This window comes from Mandrillus leucophaeus, unplaced genomic scaffold (genome assembly GCF_000951045.1).
Source record: "Mandrillus leucophaeus isolate KB7577 unplaced genomic scaffold, Mleu.le_1.0 Scaffold82, whole genome shotgun sequence".
Taxonomy (NCBI): domain Eukaryota; kingdom Metazoa; phylum Chordata; class Mammalia; order Primates; family Cercopithecidae; genus Mandrillus; species Mandrillus leucophaeus.
In genome coordinates, this window is record NW_012108919.1 from 4,049,508 (window position 1) to 4,075,421 (window position 25,914).

The window sequence follows — 25,914 nt, forward strand, 5'->3', positions numbered from 1 at the left end:
ACAGTTGGTATCTAATTTGCTCCTACCTGGAATTTTTTTTTTTTTTTAAATAATTTCAGTGCTCTACAAATTCAGAGAAACTTCTCTAGTAACAAACTATAGAAATGATCCTTGAGAGTATAGTCTTCTTTTTTTTCAAGAAAATTTGAAAATATTTAGGGTATTGGTTCTAATGGAGCTCACTTCACCTAGTTACTCTCTTATTTATGTTTTTGAGTGGTTGGGTTGTAATATAGTAGAAAACGGGGTCATGTACATAAGCAGATGAAAAGAAAAAATTAGGAAAAGTACTGGAAGCTATTGGAGAAGGAAGGAAGTGGCAAAGTTGGAAGTTAACAATTAAAAAACCCAGCTGGTGCTTGTGCTGCTGGTGTGTGGCCCGCTCAAGACAGGGGAGTGGCCTAGGTCACAGCAGTAAGGGCCTCGGGCTACAGAAGCTCAGACCATATTCCCGCAGGACTGCTGGTCTACTTTTGCTAGGCCCTAACTGCTCTATGCTTGCCAGTGCATGGTCATCTGTTTCTCCAGAAACACATTTTGGAGTAGAGAATATTGTACATAATATATATAAGTGATCATTATCTGTAGCAATTGGAGGAAGTAAATTTATTTTGTTTAATTAGAGGCAGTGGATTTGTTTTTACTGTGCCTATAACCTAAGTCAATCTTCCATTAATTTCTAGGAATTAACTCATTTGTTCATTCAACACATTTATTAAAACCTACTAAGTTATTGAGCCCCTGGAAATTTAACAGTCATCAAGACATAAATGATTCTGGATGCCTGTATCATGTACTTAGCCTGTAACATGTACTTCTATCTCTGCATGGAAGTTAGATAATATTCAGAATCCAAGAATATTGGCATCATGCATACCAGTCTCAAAATGCTAGCCAGGTTGATGGAGGGATGGATGGATGACAGGCCGACAAATAGATTACATATTGTTCACCCCACTAGACCATATGGATGCCTTAAGCTCAGTGACTAACATGAAAACCACTATATTACATGGTGGCATCATAGAACTAGAAGGGAAGTGCAGTGGAGGCACAAGAGGCAGGGATTCATTCTGCTTAGGAGCCAAGGGTAAAGGTGCTTCACAAAAAAGATCACTGAGTAGAGCGTTGACATTCTAGTTGGAAAAAGAAAGTGCATAGCCCATGCCAGGGCTGAAGCGCAGTCTGCTGGGGCTGGCCCACCCCCTGCATGTCAGTGAAGTGGTAAGAAATTGGGCTCTGAAGGAACATGTGAAGTAGAGTCACAGTGGTGGGGAATCTTGAATTCCTGGTTTAACGTGGACATGGTTCTCCACTGCCTTCAGAACAAGGAACTTTTGGGACAGGGGTGGCAATCAGATCTAGTTCTTGCACAGAGAAGGGGTCCAGTGAACAGTGGCAGAGAACTCAATTTTGACCATCTGTCAACATGAAAAAAATGAGACAGAGTCAAAATACTTTAGAAATATAGTCAGCATTACCGAGAGAGACAAGTCATACAAAAATCCTGTTTCTGGCTTGGAATAGATAGCCTTTAATGGAGAGACAAAAAGGGAGCAAGTCCTGAATGTAGAAAGGAAATTGCAACAGGGTTTGGCCACACATTTGAGATGCCTGGTGATGGGCAAACCTGGAGGCAGTTGAAAGTTTGGGTTGGAACTTCCAGAGGATGAAGATAAAGAGAAACATGTAGTGGCCATTACATTTCATTTATATTTTAAGTCATGACAACTTAGAAGTCATCTATAGGAGTGTGAATGGGGGGAAAGAATGAAGCTGAGTGTGTGTCAAGGACCCACATCTAAAGGACCCACATCTAAAGTGAACAGTGAAATGATGAAGATATTTGAGAAAGAACCGGCAACGGGATAGGGATAATGAGGGGCAGAAAGCTAAGCCAGGAGGCAGCTGCAAAGAGGCGGTCAGCTGTGTTAGGACTGCTGCAGGGTCAAGGAGGGGGAGTACCAAGAAAGCCATACATGTGGCAGTATGAGGAAGTGTCAGGGCTTAAGAAAGAGTGGGTGCATGTTCAGAAGTGAGGGGATACTACAAGGTTACCAGATTGTAGTGAGCTGAGTACAGATGTGAGGTGAGGATGCAGAAGTGGTAAGTCAAGGAGATGGTACCATAGGAGAAGTCAGGGCCACGAGAAGTGTTTTGATTTTGTGGGGTTTTTTTTTTTCTTTTTTATTATACTTTAAGTTCTAGGGTACATGTGCACAACATGCAGGTTTGTTACATATGTATACATGTGCCATGTTGGTGTGCTGCACCCATGAACTCGTCATTTACATTAGGTATATCTCCTACTGCTATCCCTCTCCCCTCCCCCTACCCCACAACAGGCCCCGGTGTGTGATGTTCCCCTTCCAAGCATGCACCACTGTAGGACATAGGAGAGGCCCTCCTCTCCTCTATGCCTACCCAGGGCCTCCCGTTTAAAACACAAAATCAATGTTCTCACTCATAGGTGGGAATTGAACAATGATTTTGTGCTTTAAATGCGAGGCCCTGGGTAGGCATAGAGGAGAAGAGGGCCCCTCCTATGTCCTACAGTGGTGCAGGCTTGTAGTCCCAGCTACTCAGAGGCTGAGACGAAAGGATTGCTTAAGACCAGGAGTTCGAGAAGCGAGGGTGAACGAAGATTCAGCTAAGGGGACAAGAGAGGAATAAATGAAGAGCCTGGATCTTTGGAACACTGGAGAAACTGAAGACTCAACAGGCTTATCTGCCAAAAGTAAAATTTACAGGACTTGAACAAAAGCATTCTTTGGTCTTTTTATTAAGGGTTTCAAAAATCAGTGATGAAACTAGAGAGTTATTCCCATCCTACCCCATTCCAGTATGTTTACTGTATATTTATCTTGTCACAAGATGAGCTCATGCAACGCTGGGAAGTTCTGGAGGGAGGTTCCCCTTAACTCTGCCATTGAACACCAAGTATCAGAAGCCCCACAGGAGAGCACACATGGGTAAACGCATTAGCTCTTCGAAGAACAACATGAGAAAAAAGGTATGCCCTGTAGAATAGAAGTGTGGGGAAATTTCCAAACACAAGCATTAAAGAAAGTGCAGCGGTGGTTCACGCCTGTAATCCCAGCATTTTGGGAGGTCGAGGCAGGTGGATCATGAGGTCAGAAGATCGAGACCATCGTGGCTAACACAGTGAAACCCTGTCTCTACTAAAAAAATACAAAAAATCAGCCGGGCATGGTGGCGGGCGCCTGTAGTCCCGGCAACTTGGGAGGCTGAGGCAGGAGAATGGTGTGAACCCCAGAGGCGGAGCTTGCAGTGAGCCGAGAACTCGCCACTGCACTCCAGACTGGGCAACAGAGCGAGACTCAGTTTCAAAAACAAAAAGTGCGTGCACACGTCACTGCATTTGCATGTGCGCCTGAAGAAGGAGGGATCCAGGGATGTTGGTGTGTTTAGAGAGCCAAGAATAAATTAGGAAAGTTGAAATTTTTAATACCGTCTGACCAAGCGATGGGGAAAGGTACCTAAGTGGAATTTAAGCACAATCCAAATTTAAGACAAAAACACAATCATTCTTGTCTTTCTCACTGCTTATCACATTGAGTGCCTTCTCATAGACATTCCAAAACATTGCAAATTACTTTTATTCATATCTGCAGAATCTTCTTGAAATTCATTTATTTAAAAACTGCAGGATATTAAAGAGTTAGCCCTATGCCTCTTCAAAACAAAACTATGTCAGGACCACACAAATGATACAGATTGAACAGACCTCAAAGAAAAAATACGCTTTAAGCAAAAGCTAAACATCTGTTGTTCATAAAGCTTGCCATAGTGCTAAGGGCAAGAAAAACTTAAAGGGGTAAGCTCTTTTTTCTATCAAGGAGCGATTCTTCTAGTTGAGGAGAAGGTATCTATGTGAAACAAAAAGATAAGCAGTTCTAAAACCAAAACTAATGAATATATAGATATATGTGTATTATATATGTATTCTTATATGAAGGGGTGCCAGTGAATGGGGGAGTACTTGTTAAAGTGGGTAAGTTGTTCTTTGTCTTGAAGTAAGTACAGGATTTGGATTGATGGAAAGGGAAAGCATGAGAATGCAAAAGAGCCCACAGGTGAGGAGCAAAGGATATGAGAGAGGACAGAAGTAGAGCCAGTTCATGAAGAGATGTGACTGCTGGAATAAAGATTTCAGCTTTGCTTTGATACGTGCGTAAAAGCTACAGTAAGGTGTTTATATGTTTGATTCATGTGGGCTTTTATTCCTTAACTTGGGCATTGATTTACTAATTCAGCAAGTGCAGTGCACATTACATACCTAGAATATATCAGGCTCTCTGTTAGGGCTAGGGCAGTGGTTCTGGATCAGGGGCAATATTGGCCCCCAGGAAGCACTGAGCACTGTCTGGAGATGTTCTTCAAGGGTCGCAATGCGGGTAGGTGGCTACTGGCATTTAGTGGGTAGAGGGCCCGAATGCTGCTAAACCTCCTACAATGCACAGAATAACACCCCCCACAGCAAAGAATATTGAAATTTCCAGCCAAAACATCAATATTGCTGCTGTTGAGAAATCCTGGGCTGCATGGTACAGGTATCTGAGATGTAGTTCTTACCTGCTCTGGGAATCCAAGGGCAGTTGAGGCTGTAAACTAATAATTCCACTCTAGTAAGTTCCCACAATCGAAGCAGGTATCAGGTACTATGGGAGAGCAGAAGATGCCACTCGCTCTGCTTCAGGTTGGAAGGTGTCCTGGAGGAAAGTTGCATTGGAGAGGAGTCTTGGAAGGTGAGCCAGAGCTTGCCAGGTAGGGAAGGTGGGTGGAAGGAGCCAGTTCAAAAATGTAGCATATTTGGGGGCCAGTGGGCAGTTTGGCATGACTGAAATACAGCGTATGTGGTTGGATGGGTTGGGATGAAATAATGGGAGATGGGGTTGGGAAGTTAGGTTGGGGTCTTATCCAGGAAGGTGCTAGAGGCCCTGGTAACCCCTACTCCCAGCCCTACTGATAAGGTCAGTGTCCACAAAGATCATAAAAGGGAATCAAGAAGTGCTGGCTTCCTCAGTTCTGTTCACTGCACTCTTGTCTCTTGTCCATAGATCTTGCTTCCTAGCCTGGGCTCTGCCGAGCATGTGTCCTCTGAGTTTTTAGTAAAGTAAAGGGAATAGCAAAATAAAACCATTGCTAGTAATGTACCCTAGAGATGGGAGCTGTCAGGTAATCATTTAGAATTTAAAAGCTCATCTCCACATTCCTTCAGATGAAGAAAACGGTAGGATAAAAATATAGCACAGCTTATTAGTAACATCTTACCCATTTTTTCCCTAAATGGTTAGAACACGCTGCCTTTCTGTGCTCTGTACGTCGGCGTTTCCGTTATTAAAGCTATTTTTCAGTTCTAAATCCTAGGAGGATTTTCCCCATGAATTTAACATGACTAAGGAAACTTGCTCCAGGGTAAAACTTTGCTGCAAATTATCTGAGATAGCCTTCTTAATAAAGAGACCAAAAATGAATCATAGCCTTTTAGTAGTTTCAAATGTGGAGTTACCGTTCTCCTTCATCCCCACTATCATGATTATTCATAATGGAAACGGGCCAGCTTTATAAATAATTACACACAACAAAAGTCCTTTGTGTTCAACGCTGGAGGCTGCTGCTGATGCGGGCCGGGAGAGTGTGTGTGCAAGAGTTAGGGGAGAGAGCACACGAGCCAGGCAAAGCTGCGGCGTCTAAGCTTCTCAAAAGGTCATCCCTACACATGAGGTACGACACCCCTAGACCCAGGCAGCACGTTCTGAAATGGCACTCGGGTTACCTGTTCAAGCCCAAGGCCCTACAAATGTATCGCCATGATTTTCCTGGTCTTTAGATATCATATAGGCTCTTGTAAATGCAAGTGTGACTTACACAAATGAACAATTGTACTAGAAAAGCAAACTATTAAAACAGCTTTATAAATCCCTCCGAGCACCCTCTCTTCTCTTCCCTCGCTACAGGACAAAGGGTAAGCCATACCCCTATGCTTTTGTCTGTGGGAGCCATGAGCCCCACCTCTACTTCAGTAACAGATACTAGAGAGCTTTTTCCTCTTCATATCACCTCTATGTTTGAAAGCTCTTTCTCCTTTAAAAAAATTAATTTTTCTTTTTTTTTTTAAGGAGATGGAGGAGTCTTGCCATGTTGTCCAAGCTGGTCTCAAACTCCCAGACCTCAGCCTCTCGAGTAGCTTCATCTACAGGAACATGCCATCTTTCTCCTTTTAAGAAGAAGCCATGCCTCCCTTCTCCCCTCTGGTACTTAACCTAAATTTACATGCCGTACTTAAGGATCTTTGGTGGAGTCCCTGAGCGGGTGGTTCTAAAGGTTTGATGGGAATTGGTTCATTTCATTCTCATAACATGTCTATGAAGCAGAGATTCTCCTTGGCTTCATTTTACAGATGAGGACCTGAGGCACAGAGAGCCGGAGTGACTTGATCAAGGTCACAGAGCTGGAAAAAGGAGAGCCAGGAGTCACATACAGGGCTCCAAGTGTTCCCCACCCCCACCCAACCCACAGCACTGCCTCTGAGGGGCAGCCTTACACATGGCCAGGGATGCTTCAAAAGGTTTACCTTACCACAGACCATCTGAAGGGATGAAATGGCCAGTACACTTGTTCTCTTTGTTTTTGTTTTGCTTTGCTTTTAAGGAGTGTGAATAACAGCCCAGACCCCCTCCACTAGTGCCGTGGAGTTTGATGGCACAACCTTTGATTGCACCAGTCCTCATTAGCGAGGGCTCTTTTGGCTTCCCTCTTTGGGCAGCCCCATCCCAGCCCAGGAAGTCATTTTACAGCAATATATGTGTATACATTAATTACCATGCATTTTTATGGGGAAAACACCTTAAACAAACAGCTAGAAGGCAGACAGGTAAATCAAATGGGATGACAATTCTGGGATCTCCAGTGCTCTTTTTGACTGACTGAAAGGACCGTAGAAAACAACTGAAGGACTTCAGTCCTGGCAAGCCTTCACGGTTTCAAAGTTTCCACGTTATTACTCATCTCCTTACTGGCCCTTCTCCTCCCCGCTTCGAATTTCCACCACTAAGCCCTGGGGAGAGAACAAGAGCTGTGGGCCAGTCAGACCTTAGCAGGGAGGCAGAGAATGCATGCACGGCCTTCAGCTGTGCAGCGGACCCCCAAGGGCAGCTCCTGTTCCAGGCCCACACCCATCAGGAATCTGGCCAAAAGACCAGAGCCAACTCCACAAAGCACTTCTGAGAAATGGATATTTCACTCAAGGCTTTGAGGAAAGATTCTCATTATATAGGAAATGTGGCAAAAAAAATACCTAAAACCCCCTAACTTAAGCATCTCTGTTCCTCCCTTCCAGACACAATAAACAGCAACAGAGAGAGGGGCAGAAGAATGAACCTAATGACTAAAGGAAGGACAAAGTGGAAGAAGAGAAAGAACAAGGGGATAAAAAACACTTTTCTGTGAATGTAGGTGAACCAAGTATCTTTGTTGGCTGAGTTAGCAAAGGGGAAGTCTATGGGGAGATGACAGTGAAGCAGGAAATTTCCCTGACCCCTTTGCAGATGGGAACTGGAGTGCAGGTGCTGGAGCTAGCCGGCTGCTTCGGCACCAGCAGGGGCAAACTCCACTCACTCGAACCCATTGCTCTCAGCCCCTCGCTGGAGGGAACACACAGGTGAGTGGATGCAGGAACCGGGGTGAGTGCTTTCAGGCACCAGCAGGAGCAAAACTTTGTGTGGGTCCTGTGGCAGCATCTAGAGGGGAGAACCTGTGATGCTGTCCACAGACAACTGAAGTATTAAACAGCTCAGTGTTGCAGTGAGCCGAGACCACGCCACTGCACTCCAGCCGGGGCGACAGAGCGAGACTCTGCCTCAAACAAAAAAAACCAAAAAACAAAAAACAAAAACAAAAACAAAAAAAAACAAATAAACAGCTCAGTGGGCCCTCTGCCTTTTTGCATGAGGTAGTTGCTTTCCACCAGCAAGCGCAGAAGGTCAGTATGACAGCCTTTGGTATCTGTACCTGTGGCACCTGATCTCTTGTTCAGTGTTCAGGAAAAAATCAGGTAGCATGAACAAATTGAAGAGTGGTGAATGTGGAGGATTTTATTGCTGATGAAAGTGATGGAAGTGATGAAGGGAAGCTGAAAGGGGATGGAGCAGGAAGCTATGCTGTCAAGCTGTCTCTCTGATGTCAAGCTGCTTCTCTCCAACATCCAGCTGCTTCTCCTCCCTCTGACAGCTGAGCCTGGGGGTTTTATGGGCACAAGACTGGGGGCAGGGTAGGCAGTGGGTGGTTTTGGAGAAGGCAAAATTCCAGCCAGAAAACAGAGATGTAAACTCTCACTTTGGGCCACGGTATTGGGCTTTTCAGCTTGAGGGTGGGGCCCTCACCACGGACCTGCCCTCTTCTGCCCAGAATTTCTCAGCCTCCTGTCCCTATCAACAGTAAAATAAACACGTGAAATTAACATATTTGCTGCTTCTCTTCTCTTTGTGGCTCTGCATTACTTAGGAACCATGAGGGTAAATTTCAATGGCAGGAGAGTGAAGGTGGTGGGATTCTTTCCAAAATTTCTCTGACCATCTCTATGCAATTTGTCAAGAGAAGGAAGACACAAGCTGCACCTCTTACTGCAGGCCTTCCTGAGGCTTTATGCAAGAAATCAATTACAAGTTATCCATAGAGATAAAGTTCTGGGGCACCCAAGTTGCTCAACTACATCTGTAAAAGGAGGATAAGTCTATCTGGCAGAGCCTCAGTTTACTGTCCTAGAACTTGAATACCCATGGCTTGGGAATAAAGGAATGATCACATTTGAATGCAAATGTCCAGGGAAAGTAGATGTAGCTTGTTATCTTGAATAATCTGAGTAATAAGACAATGCCATCTGTTACCTAATGAAGACCAAAGACTGTCCTTGCCTCAATGCCCTAGATGCCAGCCACAAGGGCCAGCACCGTTCCAGGTGTCTCCCTACACATGGACAAGCATTTCATCTGCCAGTCTTGCATCTGTAAACACATCTGCTCAGGACATTCCCAGCGCAAAACACTCAGTAACTCCCCGTGGCATGCAGAGTTCAACTCATACTCCTCAGCCTGGCAGTAAAAATCTTTCATCACTTAACATCTACATAACTTTCCATCTCAGGTCCCTGTCCCACCTGCCATTCCACCCACTGTTGAGGCTGGCATCAGCTACTCAGCTCCCTGAATGTGCTTTGCATCGCCCTCTCTTCTCACTCCTGGACTTTTGCTGATAAGTTTCAGATGCTTAGGGAGCGCTTTTCTCTTGCTTCCCTGTACTGCAGCGATATTCACCTGACCTAAACTTTCTTCAGGGGCCAGCTTAAATCTCACTACTTGCCAAATTCTTCCATGCAAAATCAATTTCTTCCTCCATTGTAATACCATAGCACTTTGCACCAACACATACCATCAGAGGTGTGTATGTGTGTTTCATGCATATGCCTAGATTACAATAGTTCCTTCATAGCATTTACCATTATCTGGCATATTACACATTTACTTATGTATTTTGTATTGCCTGTCTCCTCTTCCAGAAAGTATAAAAATTTTGTATGCTTTGTTTATTACTGCATCCCCAATGCCTAGAACAGTGCCTAGCAGATAGTAAAGGCTCAATAAATATTTGCTAAATAAATAGATGAATGGGAGCCTAGAGATCCCAGACTGTCTTGCTCATCTCCTCATCACCCCAGAGTGGCTGGCGAAGTGCTTTGCACATGCTTCTTGAATCTGACTGGATGGAAGAGCTGGCCACCTGGGTTTGGCTATGTACATCTCCTCTGCTTTGAACAGAAGACATGGATTTAACTGCCAGTTACGCAGCTGTGGTGCTATAAGCCAGGCAGACATGATGGGGGCTGAGACTCATACAGGAAACCCCTAGGTTAATGGGCAGCCCTAATTGCTAAATCTAATTAGGAAGGAAATCAGTTAAATTAGGAATCCTTCATGTAAGAAAACCAAACAAAAAGCTGTTGAGCAAAATTTTTCATTCTTCATTCGTTTTAATCAGCTTCCTTGAAGAAGAAGAGAAGATAGCAGGATTTCAGCAGGAGTGTTTTATTGGGCCAAAAGCCATGCTCCCATGACTACAGAACCCCAAAAAGAAAGAACAACATGGTCTTTGGCCACTAGGTTCCTCTTTGGCATGTGCTCTGGAGGAAGCTGCCTCATCACCTTTCCAAAGAGCCTAAGGATTATCGCTGTGAAAGCTCAGGCTCTTAGGCTTGAATCGTTGCCAACAGGCTTCCAATTTGAAGGGCTGATCCTCTTAATTGAGCAAGAGCACACAGTCCCCACCTCCCCCCACTGAAGCAAGCGACGCAGAAGCACTATGCAATTCACCTCTATTGCTGAAGCGGTTACTTGTGTGGTCTTCAGTCATTTGGTCCGAAAAGACTGATATTTTTCTCAATATTTGCCATCTTAATGTGTTTGCATCATCATCTTCTGCAGCACCTTAAGTATCACAGAGCTGCCTCTTTCTTTTTTTCCTGAGAAACCCATCAGATAGATATGAAAACAAAGAGATACGATAATATGAATATCCCTGAGAATCACCATCAATACCAACAGGATTGATATTTGTGAAAAACTATATATACATCTATACAGTATATACAAGGCAAATATTCAGGAAGCAGAGTGGTCACGTTAGTATCAGCTCCATCAGGATTCTAGGTAAGCTCTTTCACAAACCTTGTGAACTGGGACAGGTCGAATAAGCTCTCTAAACTTTGACTTCCTCATCTGTAAAATAGGAATAAAGATAATACCTGTTCATGGTCATTTTGTGAAGATGAAATGAGATAATGCCATAAAGCACTAAACACCGTGCCCAGAATGTAGTAACCACTCCGTACATGTTGATTGAATACATTAATAGGCTGCCAGGCATCCTCCAACCACTGGCCCAGACTGGCTACATTTCTGAGACAATGGGACTTATTCTCATCCTCAAAACAACTGGGTCCTGAGGCTATGTTTACAGCTGTGCTGGTTGCACCATTCAAAGTTTATGCCTCAAGGATCTAGATATTGACTATTACAATTTTACAGGAAATTATCACAATTTCTCAAGAGATGGAAAAAAAGCATCATGAGGAGTGGGGAGACTTTTTCCACTTTGCACAAAGGCACTCTACGAACAAGCCCTGACCCTGGGCAGTAAAGACAAGCATTGGCGCCAGCCCCCTGGAAGAAAGCAACTCAAGTTAGATGACTGTTGTTTTAGCCACAGTTGGGCATTCATGGGACTCTAAACACTGTAAGTATTGTGGAACAGGGCTCAAAAGCTGCTCTCGCTGGACGATCTTTTTGGTTTGTAAATGTTAGCTAACCGTGTTTGCTGTCCTTATTATAATTATTATCTTATTTTACTAGATTCTTTGTTGTGTCCAAGCAGTCTGTTCTGTTCAAACACAGTGACCATATCTGTTCATCAGCACAATCCACCTGCCATAATAACGATGAAAAGGCCACCCAAGCTCCCACCACACCATCCTGAAGCCAGTCAGTCCTGCCTGGAATAAGGCTCTCTGCAGACTCAGCCTTCCTCTTTGGAATGGGAACATGTTCTGAATCTGGACAGAGGACTTGAATACCCTCAGGCTGTCTAGCTGAGGGCTGGCAAGAAGGATGGGCAGAATAAAGCAAGGAATGTGAGCCCAGGGGATCAAAAGGAACCATCAGGGCAACTACCGCACAGCAACCAGAGATGGGCGTCTGGAATGGTCACCTGAGCAAGGGGTCCTGGGAGCCACAAATAGTCATAAGGACACGGCAGGCCACAGCTCCAGAGTGGGAACCTCTCGCTTCTTCAAACCCTGATAATACGCTGTCCGTAGCTCCCTATATTAGACTTATACATTGCCTGCTCACCCTCCTGGAAGTTTGTTCATACAAACGTGTAAGAACCATGACTCTGTCCTCCCTCTTACTTGTTTCTACCACAGTAGTAAATCCATGCTGGTTGAGCATAAACCTATCCACTCTCTTTCATCCTATACCTTTCTCTGTCTTGATTGTAGTGATAGTGATCACACAACTGTATGAATTTGTCAAAACCCTAGAGCCATATATACCACAAAGAGTGAATATTACTGAGTGCAAATTAAGAGAGGAGGGTTATGGCAGTCGCTGTTGATTGCCTGCACAACAGCGCTTCTCCCTGACTCTGCTTCTTTTCTCACAAAACCCTGATTTTATTTTATTCAGCCTCCTTTAGGGGAGGCTAAACTTTCCCAGCCTCATGGGGATACATCTCGATTAATCTAAACCAATCGGGAATTCGATTCCTCCTGTCACTGATTGGTTTGAAAATGGCATTTGAGAAGATTCTTGCCAATCTAAGGTGTGAGGGTCTGGGCCAGGTGTGGTGGCTCACGCCTGTAATTCCAGCACTTTGGGAGGCCGAGGCAGGCAGATCACTTGAGGTCAGGAGTTCGAGACCAGTCTGGCCAACATGGTGAAATCTCAGCTCTACAAAAAACACAAAAATTAGTTGGGTGTGGCGGCGGGTGCCTGAAATCCCAGCTACTCAGGAGGCTGAGGTGGGAGAATCACTTGAACCCAGGAGGCAGAGGTTGCCTTGAACCAAGATCATGCCACTGCATTCCAGTCTGGGTAACAGAACAAAACTAAAACTAAAAATAAAAATAAAAACAAAATTAACCTAAAACACTTTTTAAATAAGATGTGGAAGCTTCTGCTCAGGTTCTCTTTACAAAGGTGCTTCACCTGGCTCTCTGCTGCCACCCGAGCCGATTATGGATCAAGGCCTGGCGGTGCTCCTGCCCTGTGCTATAGCCTTTGACATCATCACACTGGCTGGCGGGGGCTGGCTGCAGGCGAGTGACCACATCTGCACATCCTCGCTGGAGTGGAGACACTCCCACAAGGGCGGCCGCCAGGGTCTTGTGGGGGAAGAAATGGCGAAGAGCAGCTGCTATGCTCCTCTGTGACTCTGTCACCCTCGAGATCTGTTCCATCCTCTGCTTCTTTGCCCTCTGTGGATCCCAAGTGCTTGTCTTCGTAGGAGTGACAGGAGCCTCTCGCTCTGGCTGCTGTGTTCCGGATCATCCTTCTGGTAATACACCCGTGAAGTACACCCAGACCTTCAACCTTCATGCCAAGCCTCCTGTCACATCTATAACTGGACTGACAGCTTCACATGGGTGCCCACAATTATCCTGACCGGCTGTGCCTTCTCCTGCTGCTGCCTCCCAAACTGCGAAGATGACCTCCTAGGCAACTTCAGACCAAGTACTTACATACATCACCTCGAGTGGGGAATGAGAGAGGGAGAAAATTGCTGGTGGGAAGATGGATTTAGAGGAAGGAACTAGTTGCAATCCATCAGAAGCCATGCTATACGATTAGAGCCCAGTTAAACTTGAGATGAAAATATCAAGCCGTTTTTTATCCTTAGGCTGTTTTCCCAGGCTGCTTTGAACCTATTTTTTGGCAGTTGATGTCACTAAACTAGTCAAAAATGCTAGCACAATTTGGGAGAAAATATTTCTTAAATACTGTTATAATTTCATGTTCTTTTTTGATATATGTTTTGTGAAGTTAAACAAGACTTTCTTTCTTCTAATTACCTCTATTTGACAATATTTCCTTACATTATCCATAGCATTTATACCACATTTGTAAAAGAATATGAATATCAAACTTACCTCTTTATATAGTAAAAATGAGAAGGCTTTCAAGATTTAACAATCTGATCAAATTTTTGTTTTTTCTAGATGGAATGGACTGAGTCTATTAAGGGCTAAAAAAAGATATTGGTAAAAATTGTCAGTGACCAAACATTCCAAAAAAAAAATGCAAGAAGATAAATATTTTCGCAACCCTCCATCTACTTAAAGCAGCAAAATAGTTTCCTACAGGCATAACATTTGTGAGAATTTGTTATTACTATCCTGCATAATAGATTTTTTGCTAAGCTTCACGTTAACTTGATGTACCACCCAGGAACATATTCTTTCATGACCAAGGCCTGTGTGGTAGTCAGGACTCCTTAAGAAGTGAAACGTGAAAATGAAATTTTCTCTTTTGAAGTGGTTTATGGGGTTAGGGTGTGGGAAATAAATCTGTACTCTTTTATGTCTATATGTTCAGGCCCAGAGCAGACCAGATTGAAAGATGGACTGGGTCTAATTCATCATGACTGATAGATTTGATTAGATTGTGTAGTGAAGCATTAGAAGGGCCATTCCTATCACAAAAAGTGCCATTCCAACAGCCTAGGGGTAAGAAATGGCTTGATTTTTGTTTTCATCTCAGGTTTAACTAGGCTCTAATTGTGTAAATACAGCTTCTGATAGATTGCAACTGTAAGCAAAAACAACATATAGTTAAAAATGTGGTCTTCCTTGGTAAATAGATCCAAAATGTCTAATGTAAAACATGCAACAGAAGATTTAAGGTGTGAGTTTCTCTCAATGACATGTATATGATATATCCAGAGGATTTTTATACTGTTTGTACTTATACAATGAAATTCATTTTACGGTCGGGCATGGTGGCTCACGCCTATAATCCCAGCACTTTGGGAGGCCGAGGTGGGAGGATTGCTTGAGTCCAGGAGTTCTAGACCAGCCTGGGTAACATACTGAGACCTCATCTCTAAAAAAAAAAAAAATAATAAAGAAAAAAAGAAATTCATTTTATATATCAAATCATTATTTTGTAAGTTGTGAAATAAGCAATTGCAGTTTTCATTATGATTTTCCCCCCAATAACCAGGTATTCTAATTTTTAAAAAGAGCTAGGGGGCAGGAATTCAGCAAGATTATGTGCCCTCTGCTTTTCTGGCTTTTGGTATTGTGTAAGGATGTAATGCCTGGAGCTGCCACTGCAATCTTGTGAAGATGAGGGGTGCTAGCGCACATGATGAGGATGGTAGACCCGATAGGTGGAAAGATCTAGCTCATCCTGACAACATTAAGCAGCTGAACTCACTGATCCCAGAACTTCAGGCCACCCCATCCAGCCCTTACTATCTCCTCTCCTACTGCCATGGGAGGTAATACACTTTCTGCTTATTGTTGAAGCTGCTTTATTTGATTTTCCTATTACCTGCAGCCAAAAGTTTTGTGATTAATACGCTGGTCCCATACTGCTAGAAATGAATCATGCCTCCTGTAGGGTTGTATCCAACAACAAACACATGGCAGGTGTCTGTTTTGTCATCCACAAGATGCAACGTGTTTGTTTCGCAGAAATTGTCTCCATCACCTGTGGGCTTTTGCTACCCATGGAGCTACTTGTACCTAATTCAACCAATTTTTAAAAAATGCTAGAAACTTAAGCCAACAAAGCTGTCAAAATTTGTCTTGGGTTCTTGGGTTAGACAACTTGCTGAGATTTTATGATACGTTTCCTTTTTTCTCCTCTTTTTCTAGGTTCTTTCCTGCTGGATGCGGAACACTCAATTATCACCTTCTCATGTGTGTAGGCTCCCTCACTGAGTCAGCTCTCACCGGGGCCTTCCCATGACTTTTTTGTTGTCTTTATCTGTCTAAAGCTTCATCTTCCTTTGACATTTATCTTCATCTGGAAATTCTATATTCTTCCTTTTCCTCTTGCCTTCATCTTACATAGAATCAACATTGTCCACTGAAAGTTATGTTTAAGAAGCAATGTTAACAAAACTATCATGAAGTCCCTTGTACCTTGTTAAAAACCACTTTATTCATCACTTTGTTGTTTTTTCAAATATATTTTTCTCTGGATTGAAACTGCTTACCATGCAGGTCATTGGAAGTCTCTTTATTCCCATCAAACTCTTTTTCAGGTTTGACATCTTTGCCCTCTATTAACTCAACTTTGAGTGTCTCCGTTTTAATTCAACAGAAAAAGCTCCTCCCCTATCCTTCCAGCCCCATGACTGTAAGATAAAAAATTTCCTGCTACAGACATCTTGCAGGCAATGTGCCAGGCAGGCAATGCATCAAACAGCCTACATTGATCAGAACTCAGCCCTTGTCATATATCTCTTCCTAAAATGCCTAGCAGAATAATTTATTGAGTACATGCTCAATAACTTAAATTGTTTTGAATTAAATCAAATTAAAGTTTTACAGTCACTGCTGGAGGGAGAACAGGCAACATGTATGAATTTTCACTGTTTGGGAGCATATGGAAAGAAACATCAATAGTAGTAGCCTCTCAAGATCCCAGTGGCTAGACTCAGCCTACCCATGACAGTCAAAAGTTTACTATTTATGATGTGGATTATCTCATACCAGTCCATTGCTTCACTTTCTACTGGCTGACACCTCTGGTATATTTCATCCTTTCTTCTTCTTTTTCTCTTTTTAGAGACAGGGTCACCCAGGCTGCAGCACAGTGGCATACTCATAGCTCACTGCAGCCTCGCTCCTGAACTCAAGTGATCCTCCCACCTCAGCTGACCAAGTAGCTGGGACTAGAGGCATGCACCACCACACTGAGCTAAGCACTTTTGATTCTAATATTGAAAATATCATTATAAAATATCTAGTAGGTATGGATTAATGAATGAGTTAAATGGCAGGTGTATGACCTTAATAAGTAAAGGTTTGGGGACACCAGGGAGATGGTAATATCTGGGATCTTCTTAGCCCGCATTACCAGGACAAAAAGAAACAAAATGAAGTTTCTCAAAATGCCCATTTAGTACATTATTTTTATTGTAATAAACATACAGCTTTTTCAGATCTTATTTTTGTTCCTTCTATTGTTAGTCCTAAGTCCCTGTGGTGACAGCCAGATTTCATTTCATTCATTCATTTATTCATTCTGACCATCACATGGGGGCCAAGCACTGTGGTGGGTACTCGGGGCACACCAGTGAACAGAACAGACAAAGCCCTGTCCTCTTGGAGCTTACATTCTAGTGCAGGCAACATAGAAATATAATAAATCCATAAACTCAGGAAGAACTCAGTTCTTTTTAGATCAATAAGGCCTAACTGTGAACTGTGAACTGTAAAGGGACGGCTTCCCTGAAGAGGTACCGAGACCTCATTTTAAAAGAAGACTTTTTATTTTTGGACATTCTTTAGATATTGACTTCTGTTCTCTAGTAGAAGTATCTTGCAGCAAGGAATAGAAAGACTGAAGTCAGTTGATGTGATATTGGGAAAGTCCTGTCTTTTGCTTCTCCGGGCCCCTGTGTGGACTTCTGTGAATGAAAGAATAAAAAAAAAAAAAACAAAGTGTTTTTCCTATCCTCTCACTCAACAACGATCAACACAGAAGACTTCTGTGCCCTCTGGGCAAGAAAAAGTTTGTGGAGATTCCTCCCAACCCACAGCCAATCAACCAATCCATCAATCCCGCAGAGGACACTAGCTGGGTGTCCTCTTATTCAATTCAATTCTGATGCTATCTATCTGGAGACAGCATCAGATCCCACAGGCTGAGGGCTCAGTCCCACAAAACTGCCCTCCACCAACCCAGGATCCTCTCCTTTTTTTAGGGCCCATTGATTAGCAACCTTAATTCCATATGGAACCTTAATTCCCCCCTGCCAAGTGAGGGGGAAAAACACACCCAAAGTGTTTCCTCTATTCTCTCACTTAACAACAATCAACACAGACGACTCCTGTGACCCAACTGAGGAGGTGTTTCTCCCATGCACCAAGCAAGCAAATAATTCCTCAGTGGACACCAATGGGGTGTCCTCCAATTCAATTTGATTCTGATGCTATCTACCTGGACAGAGTGTCTGATCCCACAGGTTGAGGGCTCAGACTCACAAGACTGCCCCACCCCGCAACACACACACCTTCCCATGCAGATCGCAAGCCCCAGGTTGTATTATCTGTGCTGCTGACCAACTGGCTACACATTGGGGTACCCACAACCCTCCTGGGTTCACTTAATTTGTTATGGCAGCTCACAGACCTCAGGGAAACACTTAAGTTTTCCTGTTTGTTATAAAGGATGTTACAAAGGATACAGATGAAGAGATGTGTAGGACAAGGCATGCAGGAAGGGGCACAGAGCTTTCATGCCCTCCCTGGGCACACCACCTTCTAGCCACCTTCCAGGAACCTCCACTATCTGGAGGTTCAGCTACCTGGAAGGTGCCAGAACCTAGTCCTTTTTTGATTTTTATGAAAGCTTCATTAGGGAGGCATGATTGACTAAGTCATTGGTCACTGGTGACCAACATAGTCTTCAGCCCTTCTCCCCTTCCCAATGTGTTGGGGTGGGACTAATAGTCCCAACCCTCTAATCTTGCCTTGGTCTTTCTGGTGACGAACCCCATCCTGAAGCTACCTAGGAATCCAAAGCTATCAGTCAACTCAATAGCACACACAAATCTATTTACCACTTTGAAGATTCCAAGGATTTTAGGAGTTGTATGCCGGGGAAACTGGAACATAACCAAGTACTGTATATATTTCACAATATGAGAGCCTCACTTTCCATGATAACAAAATAAGGATATTAGATAATCAACAAGGCTCTCTGTAGCTCTGAAATGTTAACACTGTGATTTTATGGAACACAAATAAGAAATCCTCTAGCTTTTTTTTTTTTATTATTTGACTTTTCTGATAGTTAACGTCTTTTTTAAATATTAGAAATCTAAGTAGTCAATACTCTTTTTAAATTAGCTTGTCTATCAGATCACCTCATTTTATACATTTATTATAGCGAAGTTGCTGCAATCTTAGCATTTCTGTGAACTGGAGAACATGATTCAGACTTGATGAGATCCAAAATAACTGGGGAACATATCTCGGTAGGGTTTAGATTGTCAATCAATGAAATCAAGGAGGTATCTAAAGGAGTTCTGATCTTGCCTAATAGAAAAAGTTCAGGAAACACAGGAGAGAAATAAGCTTAAAAAAAAAAGAAAAAATCTCTGGAGGCAGCAGGATCTGACCAGGAAAAACCACCACTAAAATGTTTGCAAGTGCCAGGGGGAAGGAGGTAACATTCCTCATATTTACAGACCTTTGAAGCTCATTTTAACTTGGGAACTTTATGGACATAAGGATAAGTCCAGGGCTGCCTGGTTATGGGTTGGGTCTCATTACTCCCTAGTTAACAATTCACATTTTAAAATGAAAGAGCCAGATTTGAATGTAATCCTGTCTTTAGGCTTGAAGAGAAGTAAAATGCTATTTTTATCTAATACATAAGTAAAAGCAAGAAAATCCCCTCCAGAGAGTGAAAGATGTTCATGACTCTATTGTAATTTCTGTCTGCAAATGTGTGAAAGAAACTTTCAGGGGAAAAACGTTCCAGAAAGTAACCTTTTAAATGTTAAACCACTGCACTTGAGAAGCAAGATAAAGAGCTTTGTACCCCAAGCTATTTCTCTGTTCCTTTTTCCTGAGCTAAACCTCCTGTGTAATAATTTCTTCGGAATGCTTTGTTCTGAAGAGATGTTTCATGTGGCTGGTGCCTCGTCTCAGTAATCAAAGGCACACTGAGGCAAATTTGGCCTTTGGAAAACAACCTGGATAATGACTGCCTGTAATTATATAAATGCTTAGATAAAAACTGATTTTCCATTTAATTTAACGGAGACAAAACTTAGCACATCCTTACCCAATGCCTCTCCTTGTAAATGGCCACTGTGTCTTCTGGGTAACTTGAGAACCTGACAACTATACCAGGAACATAGTAAGTGCTTTATAAATAGTTAGTAGATGAATGAATGAATGAGTGAATGCTTAATAAATGTGGTTGATCTGATCCTACAATTTTTTTCCTTTTAGAAATTCAACCGTTTAGTCATCATTTTTTGAAGCATATTTCAAAAGTATACTAATATTGAAGAGCAATTAACAGAAAGCAACTGACACTATGTCTTCGTTAATGCTGTCCCCACTTTCCAAATAAATTTCATGGTTTATAGCTCTCCAGAGGTGAGGGAACAAAGCCACCTGGGAGAAAAGTATCTGCTGGGGTTTTTGTTTTTTGTGTTTCTAAAACTGCCTCAAATTCAGAAAAAATGCCATAGTTTTCATGGCTATGGGGTCCACACTCTAGTCTCTGTGCAGAATCTTTCCCTAAAGACTGGACTTGTTTTGGCAGCCCTCAGGGTAAGTTACCCTCCTCCCTAGCCCTCTGCAATCACAGAGGCTTAACTCAAATTCTTCTTGTAGAAATGGGATGTGCACTTGGTCTTACCACTTGAAGAAAAAATGTTTAAACACTGCACAGTTTACCAGATCTTACTTTGATGTGTTCTCTGGGGTTAGCCAAACAAAGGGAGAAGGTCTAAGTAAACTGTTGAAGGCTTTCAGCCAATGCTGAAAGTGCAGTGCTGGAACTGCCTTTCCCCAGAGAGAGGGTAACTCTTGAGGGTGCAGTTTCTAGATCAAGGCCAGGAGGTGCTGACCACAATGGGGACATGGGTAGAGGTGGATGCCTTAGGCACCACTGAGGAAGTAGAGGAAAGATCTAACCCTGGAGATACCTTCCTCTTGATTTTTTAGTTTTTCTGGAGAGCCCCTCAGAGTATGGGAAAGTGTATAGCGGACTGGAATTTGGGAGTATTACCTTCCTCCCAGCGACCCTCTCCCTTTTCTATCCACTTCTTGCTGATACAAAATCTCCAGGTGCAAAATTTTCTTGGTGACCTCTGTGCCCAGCAGCAAGCAGTTTCCCTAGAAGGCAAATGTGACCTCAGCATTACACACAGGCATTTTCAAAAAATAAAGGATATTATTTAAATTAAGGAACAATTTAAGCAAACGAAAGACAGAATAAGAAACAGACTCTGTGTGCCCACTACCAGGAGTAAACAGACTTGAACATTTTGCTTATTGATACGGTCTGGCTGTGTGTCCCCACCCAAATCTCATCTTGAATTGTAATCCCAACTGTAATCCCCAGGTGTTGGAGAAGGGAACTGTAATCCCAGGTGTTGGAGGAGGTGATTGCATCATGGGGGCAGTTCTCCCATGCTGTTGTCTTGTGATAGTGAGTTCTCAACAATTATCTGACGGTTTTATAAGGGTCTGTTCCCCGTTTGCTCTGCACTTCTCTCTCCTGCCACCTTGTGAAGGAGGATGGGTTTGCTTTCCCTTCTGCCATGATTGTGTAAGTTTCCTGAGGCCTCCCCAGTCATTTGCAACTGTGAGTCAATTAAACCTCTTTTCTTTATAAATTACCCAGTATGGGGCAGTTATAGTAGTGTGAAACTGAACTAACACACTTATTTACTTTAGGCCTTTTTTTTTTCTTTTTTTCTTTTTTTTTTTTAAGAACAAAGATTTTATAGAGTTAAAAAAAAAAACCCTCTCCCAATGGAAGTATCTGCACAGCTATTCTTTCTATTCTTTTTTATCTTTGAATTGCTCATAATTAAAATCAAAATAATTTGTGTATTTGTAAATTGTTTTGATTTTAATTATAAGCATTTCAAAGATAAAAAAGAATGGAAAATAATACAATGACTATATACTCACCATTAAGATTACATGCATGATACTATTTTGTCTTATTTGTTTTAATCTTGTTCTAAATTTTTATTGTGGAAAATTTCAGACACATACAAGAGTAGGAAGAATACTATAATGAGCTCCATGAACCCATCCACCCAGCTTCAACAATTGTCTACTCATGGACAATCTTGTTTTATCTGTGGGGTAATTATAGATAATATAGATTCTACATTCTCCCATATATCATTTATCTACACGTATTTCATCAGGTATCTTTTAACGAGAAGAATGTTAAAAAAAACTGCAGTGCCATTATCGTACTTAAACGTAGCGATAATTCACTAGTGATTGCTATTAGCCAGTATCCAGTCAATGTTTGAATTTCCAAAAGTTTTATTATAAAAATAATTTTTTTTTTCAGTTTTTGTGTTTGAATGAGGATTCAGATAAGGTCTACACCAAGCTTAAAGCCAACGCGCAGCCTGCAGGCCACGTGGGGCCCAGGACAGCTTTGTAAACACAAATTTTGTGAACTTTCTTAAAACAGTATGAGATTTTTTTTGCAAATTTTTTCTCTTAGCTCATCAGCTATTGTTAGTGTTAGTGTATTTTAGGTGTGGCCCAAGACAATACTACTTTCCAGTGTGACCCAGGGAAGCCAAAAGATTGGACACCCCTCATCTACACATTGACATTGATTTGACAGAGATAGTTATATCTCTTTCTTTCCAATTTTTATTCTTCTAATTGTTTGTTCTTATCTAATTGTATAGACTAGGACCTCCAGCCCAGTATTAAACAGCAGTGGAGATCATGACTATCCCTTGCCTTGCTCCTTACTTTAATGGAAAGTCTCCAGTGTTATCATATTAAATAAGATGCTGGCTTTTGAGCTAAAATACACACACACACACACACACACACACACACACAATCACATATATAACATATTAAAAAACACATATGAATATAAAGTATACATTATATATTTCAATAAATGATGTACCATATATAACCATATATAATGATATATGTAATTATATATAATCATATGTATTTTAAAAACTAGTCATCAATGTATATTTTATAAGTGTTATCAGGTGCCTTATCTGCCTCTGTGATGATTATATGATCTTTTTCTCTTTAGTTGTCTTAATATGAAGGATTATGTTATTAAATTTTCTAATAATCACTCTTGTTAAAGATGATGCAGATTCCTCTCGCAACTAGAATTATAAACGGAAAAGGCTACAAATTATCTCAGAAAAAAATCCAGATCTCCTATTTGATAGGGCAAGAGAATTTATGTACCATATATATGTGTGACTAAAATAATCAACTACTGTTTAATTTTTTAAACCTCCCTGTATAACAACTATAATTAGACATGAGTTTCATATACACCTTTCAGATGCTATTGCCAAGTACATCCCCAGTTTCTAAATATGTTTCTATTCTTTAGCCGAGTAAACAGCAAAAGGTGTTAGAAGGCAAATAAATGTGCAGGGAGACAGAGCAACACATGCCCAGAGTATTTTGTGCTGCCCAAAGCCATCTGGCTTTGAAGAGATTCAAAGGAACAAACATCTGATGTTCAGACACTAAGATGAAAGAGTTAAAGGGCTTCTTCCCAAAAACCCATAACCCTAGACTAATCGTGAGAGAAACATCCTTTGAATCCTAATTAAGGGACATTCCACAAAATTCCTGACCAGGATTTCTCAAAACTATCAAGGTCATCAAAAACAAGGAAAGTCAGAGACACTGTCACAGCCAAGGGGCACCTAAGAGCAAATGACAACTAAATGTAATGTGAGATCCTAGATGGGTTACTGGAACAGAAAAAATATGTTGGGTAAAAACAGAGAAAATATGAATCTATTATGGGCTTTAGTAAATAGTAACAATGTTGATTCATTAATTGTAACAAATGCACCACACAAATGTAAGATGTTAATATTGGCGGCAACAAGATGGCAGACTTGAGCTGAGGAGCTGTCAAGTGATGAAAACTGGTGTGCCTAGAAGCAAATTTTCAAAGCATTTTCTCTTCAAAACATCCTTTTTGAAGATATTTATACCACCTGACAAGCATCTCAACACCCTATGGCTGTAGCAGCAGTAAAATAGATGATAGTAAAGCAAATTGTCTTGAAACATTTATTGCCAATGCAAAATGGAGCTTTATATTGTGTGTGTTATAAATCTATGTATTCTTCTCTACCTGAAGACTATCATTGCAAAGTAGAGCTTGCTGTGACTTCCAACGGCAGGACGTGAGCCTGCTACCACTCTTCTGTGGGCATTCCCTATGAACACACAAAACCCATCCTTCAACCAGATTCTGTGCACAATAATGAAGAAATACAAGATTAAGTGCTGAAAACCAGACGGGAAGAAAAACGTGAACACTTTGAGCAAAGACCAATGAGAAAACAACTTAGCAAACGTTCTTTACTGTTACGCACTGTCAGTATCCTCATGGACAGTACTAAAGATGGTGCAAGAAACTAGATCTTCTAAAAGACAGATGACTGAGGTACTCAGGGGAATCAAAGAGAAATGTTCTTCATTTGCCATTTGAGAAAATGCAATCCAGGGTGTTCACTAACATGTTATATAGTAAAGTCAGAATAATGAAATGTCTTTTCATATTAAAAAAACAATAGGGGGTAGTAGGTGTGGAGCATGAGAGGACTGTCAGCACTATCATAATAATTTTTCTGTAAATTCAAAACAGCTGTAAGATTAAAAGTTTATTTTTAAAAGGTAAAGGATCTTAAAAAATAATACAGGTACATCTTTTCTCCAGATGCCAAGATAAGTAGAATTATATTCTTGAATTCCCCATCTGCTTTTTTCAAACTACCCACTAGTGCCAGCTCAAGGAGCAGTTTGCTTTTTTCATTTAGAAGTATATTTAGAGGCCAGGCACGGCGGCTCACACCTGTAATCCTACCACTTTGGGAGGCTGATGCCGGTGGATCACCTGAGGTCAAGAGTTCAAGACCAGCGTGGCCAATCTGGTGAAACCCCGTCTCTACAAAAATACAAAAATTAGCCGGGCATGACAGCAGGTGCCTGTAATCCCAGCTACTCAGGAGGCTGAGGCGGGAGAATCACTTGAACTCGGGAGGTGGAGGTTGTGGTGAGCCGAGATCGCACCATTGCACTCCAGCCTGGGTAACAGAGTGAGACTCAGTGTCAAAAAAAAAAAAAAAAAAAAAAAGGAAGTAGTAGTAGTATATTTAGGCTTGTTTTGGTGAAGGAAAGTGGTAGGTGGAGTGAACTGGAGACGTGATTTGAGAAAAGCCAAGATGCAGCATCAAAGCCCCAGATGGGACATACTGCCTTCCTCTCATACGCATTCACGAGTCAACAGCTGTCTTTCCCGGTCTCTTCTTTTCTGTCTCTCCATCTTTCTTTTTTTATTTTGAGGAGGTCAGGCCTGCAAATGAAGACAGAAACAATACTACTTCGAAACTTCTTTAGCAGCAGTCCTTGGTGCTCCAGGCTGTGGCATGCTCCTCGGTTTGTTTAGCATTAGCTCTTCAGCTCTGGTCTTTGAGTTCAGTATCTCCCAGGAGGCTTGGCTTTTCTGAGCTTTTATTGTCTTGTTATTCTGCCTACCTGACATGGAGATAAAACCCTCTCGCTCCTTTGTAAGCAGCCTGGAGTCATCGCCCAAAGATGTAACTGAATCTTCCTCAAGATGTCATTCTATAAAAAGGGACCTGGCCCAATGCTTCAGATGTATTTCAAAGACATGAAGGGCACATTTGCTGTCTTCCAGCAAGCCATTTAAGTATATAGTACTTGTTCAGAAAACTTGCCACAAAATCCATTGCAAAAGAATTATTTCAATCAAGAAGCAAAACCATCTGGATTTTTATGATGTACCAAGGTACACCAGTCCAAAGACACAAACACCACAAAGGCCTGGCTTAGATATCATGAACCGTGGCTCTTGTTGAGACAGCTGCTGGGGTCTTGGGCATAGCGGGCTGTGCATGGCTGGCTGTGTGGTCTAGTGCACTTGGTATCTTCACCTTGGCTATAGGTTGCCCTTGACAAGGTTTAGCTCCCTTTCATTTACATTCATCTTCTGCTCAGCTCCTTCCTACCGTATTTTCTTTGAATTGATTCAAAAAAGGACTGTTCATGGTTTGTTTCTGGTCCAAGACAGTGAGTTCATGGGAACAACACAAAAGCAATTTTAAGAGGAGGAAGCTTTCTCAGGCTTTTGGGGATACTCCTCCAGTGATGGCAGGCTTCTCATCAGGGCAGCTCTGCTGTTTGAGATCACAGCCTGATCTCATGGGGCTTCCTCTTTAACTTTTCAATATGGAATATTTCAAACTATGGAATATTTCAAAATATTTCTCATACAAAAGCAGAAAGAATCGTATCATGAAACTCCAGCTTGAACAATTATCCACTTACGGCCAATCTCATTGGATGTGTAT

General features: G+C 42.0%; 1 pseudogene; it reads left to right on the plus strand.

The window, feature by feature from the left end:
• Positions 1 to 23,554: 23,554 nt before the first annotated feature.
• On the plus strand, positions 23,555 to 23,943 carry LOC105530401 (annotated as a pseudogene).
• Positions 23,944 to 25,914: the final 1,971 nt, after the last annotated feature.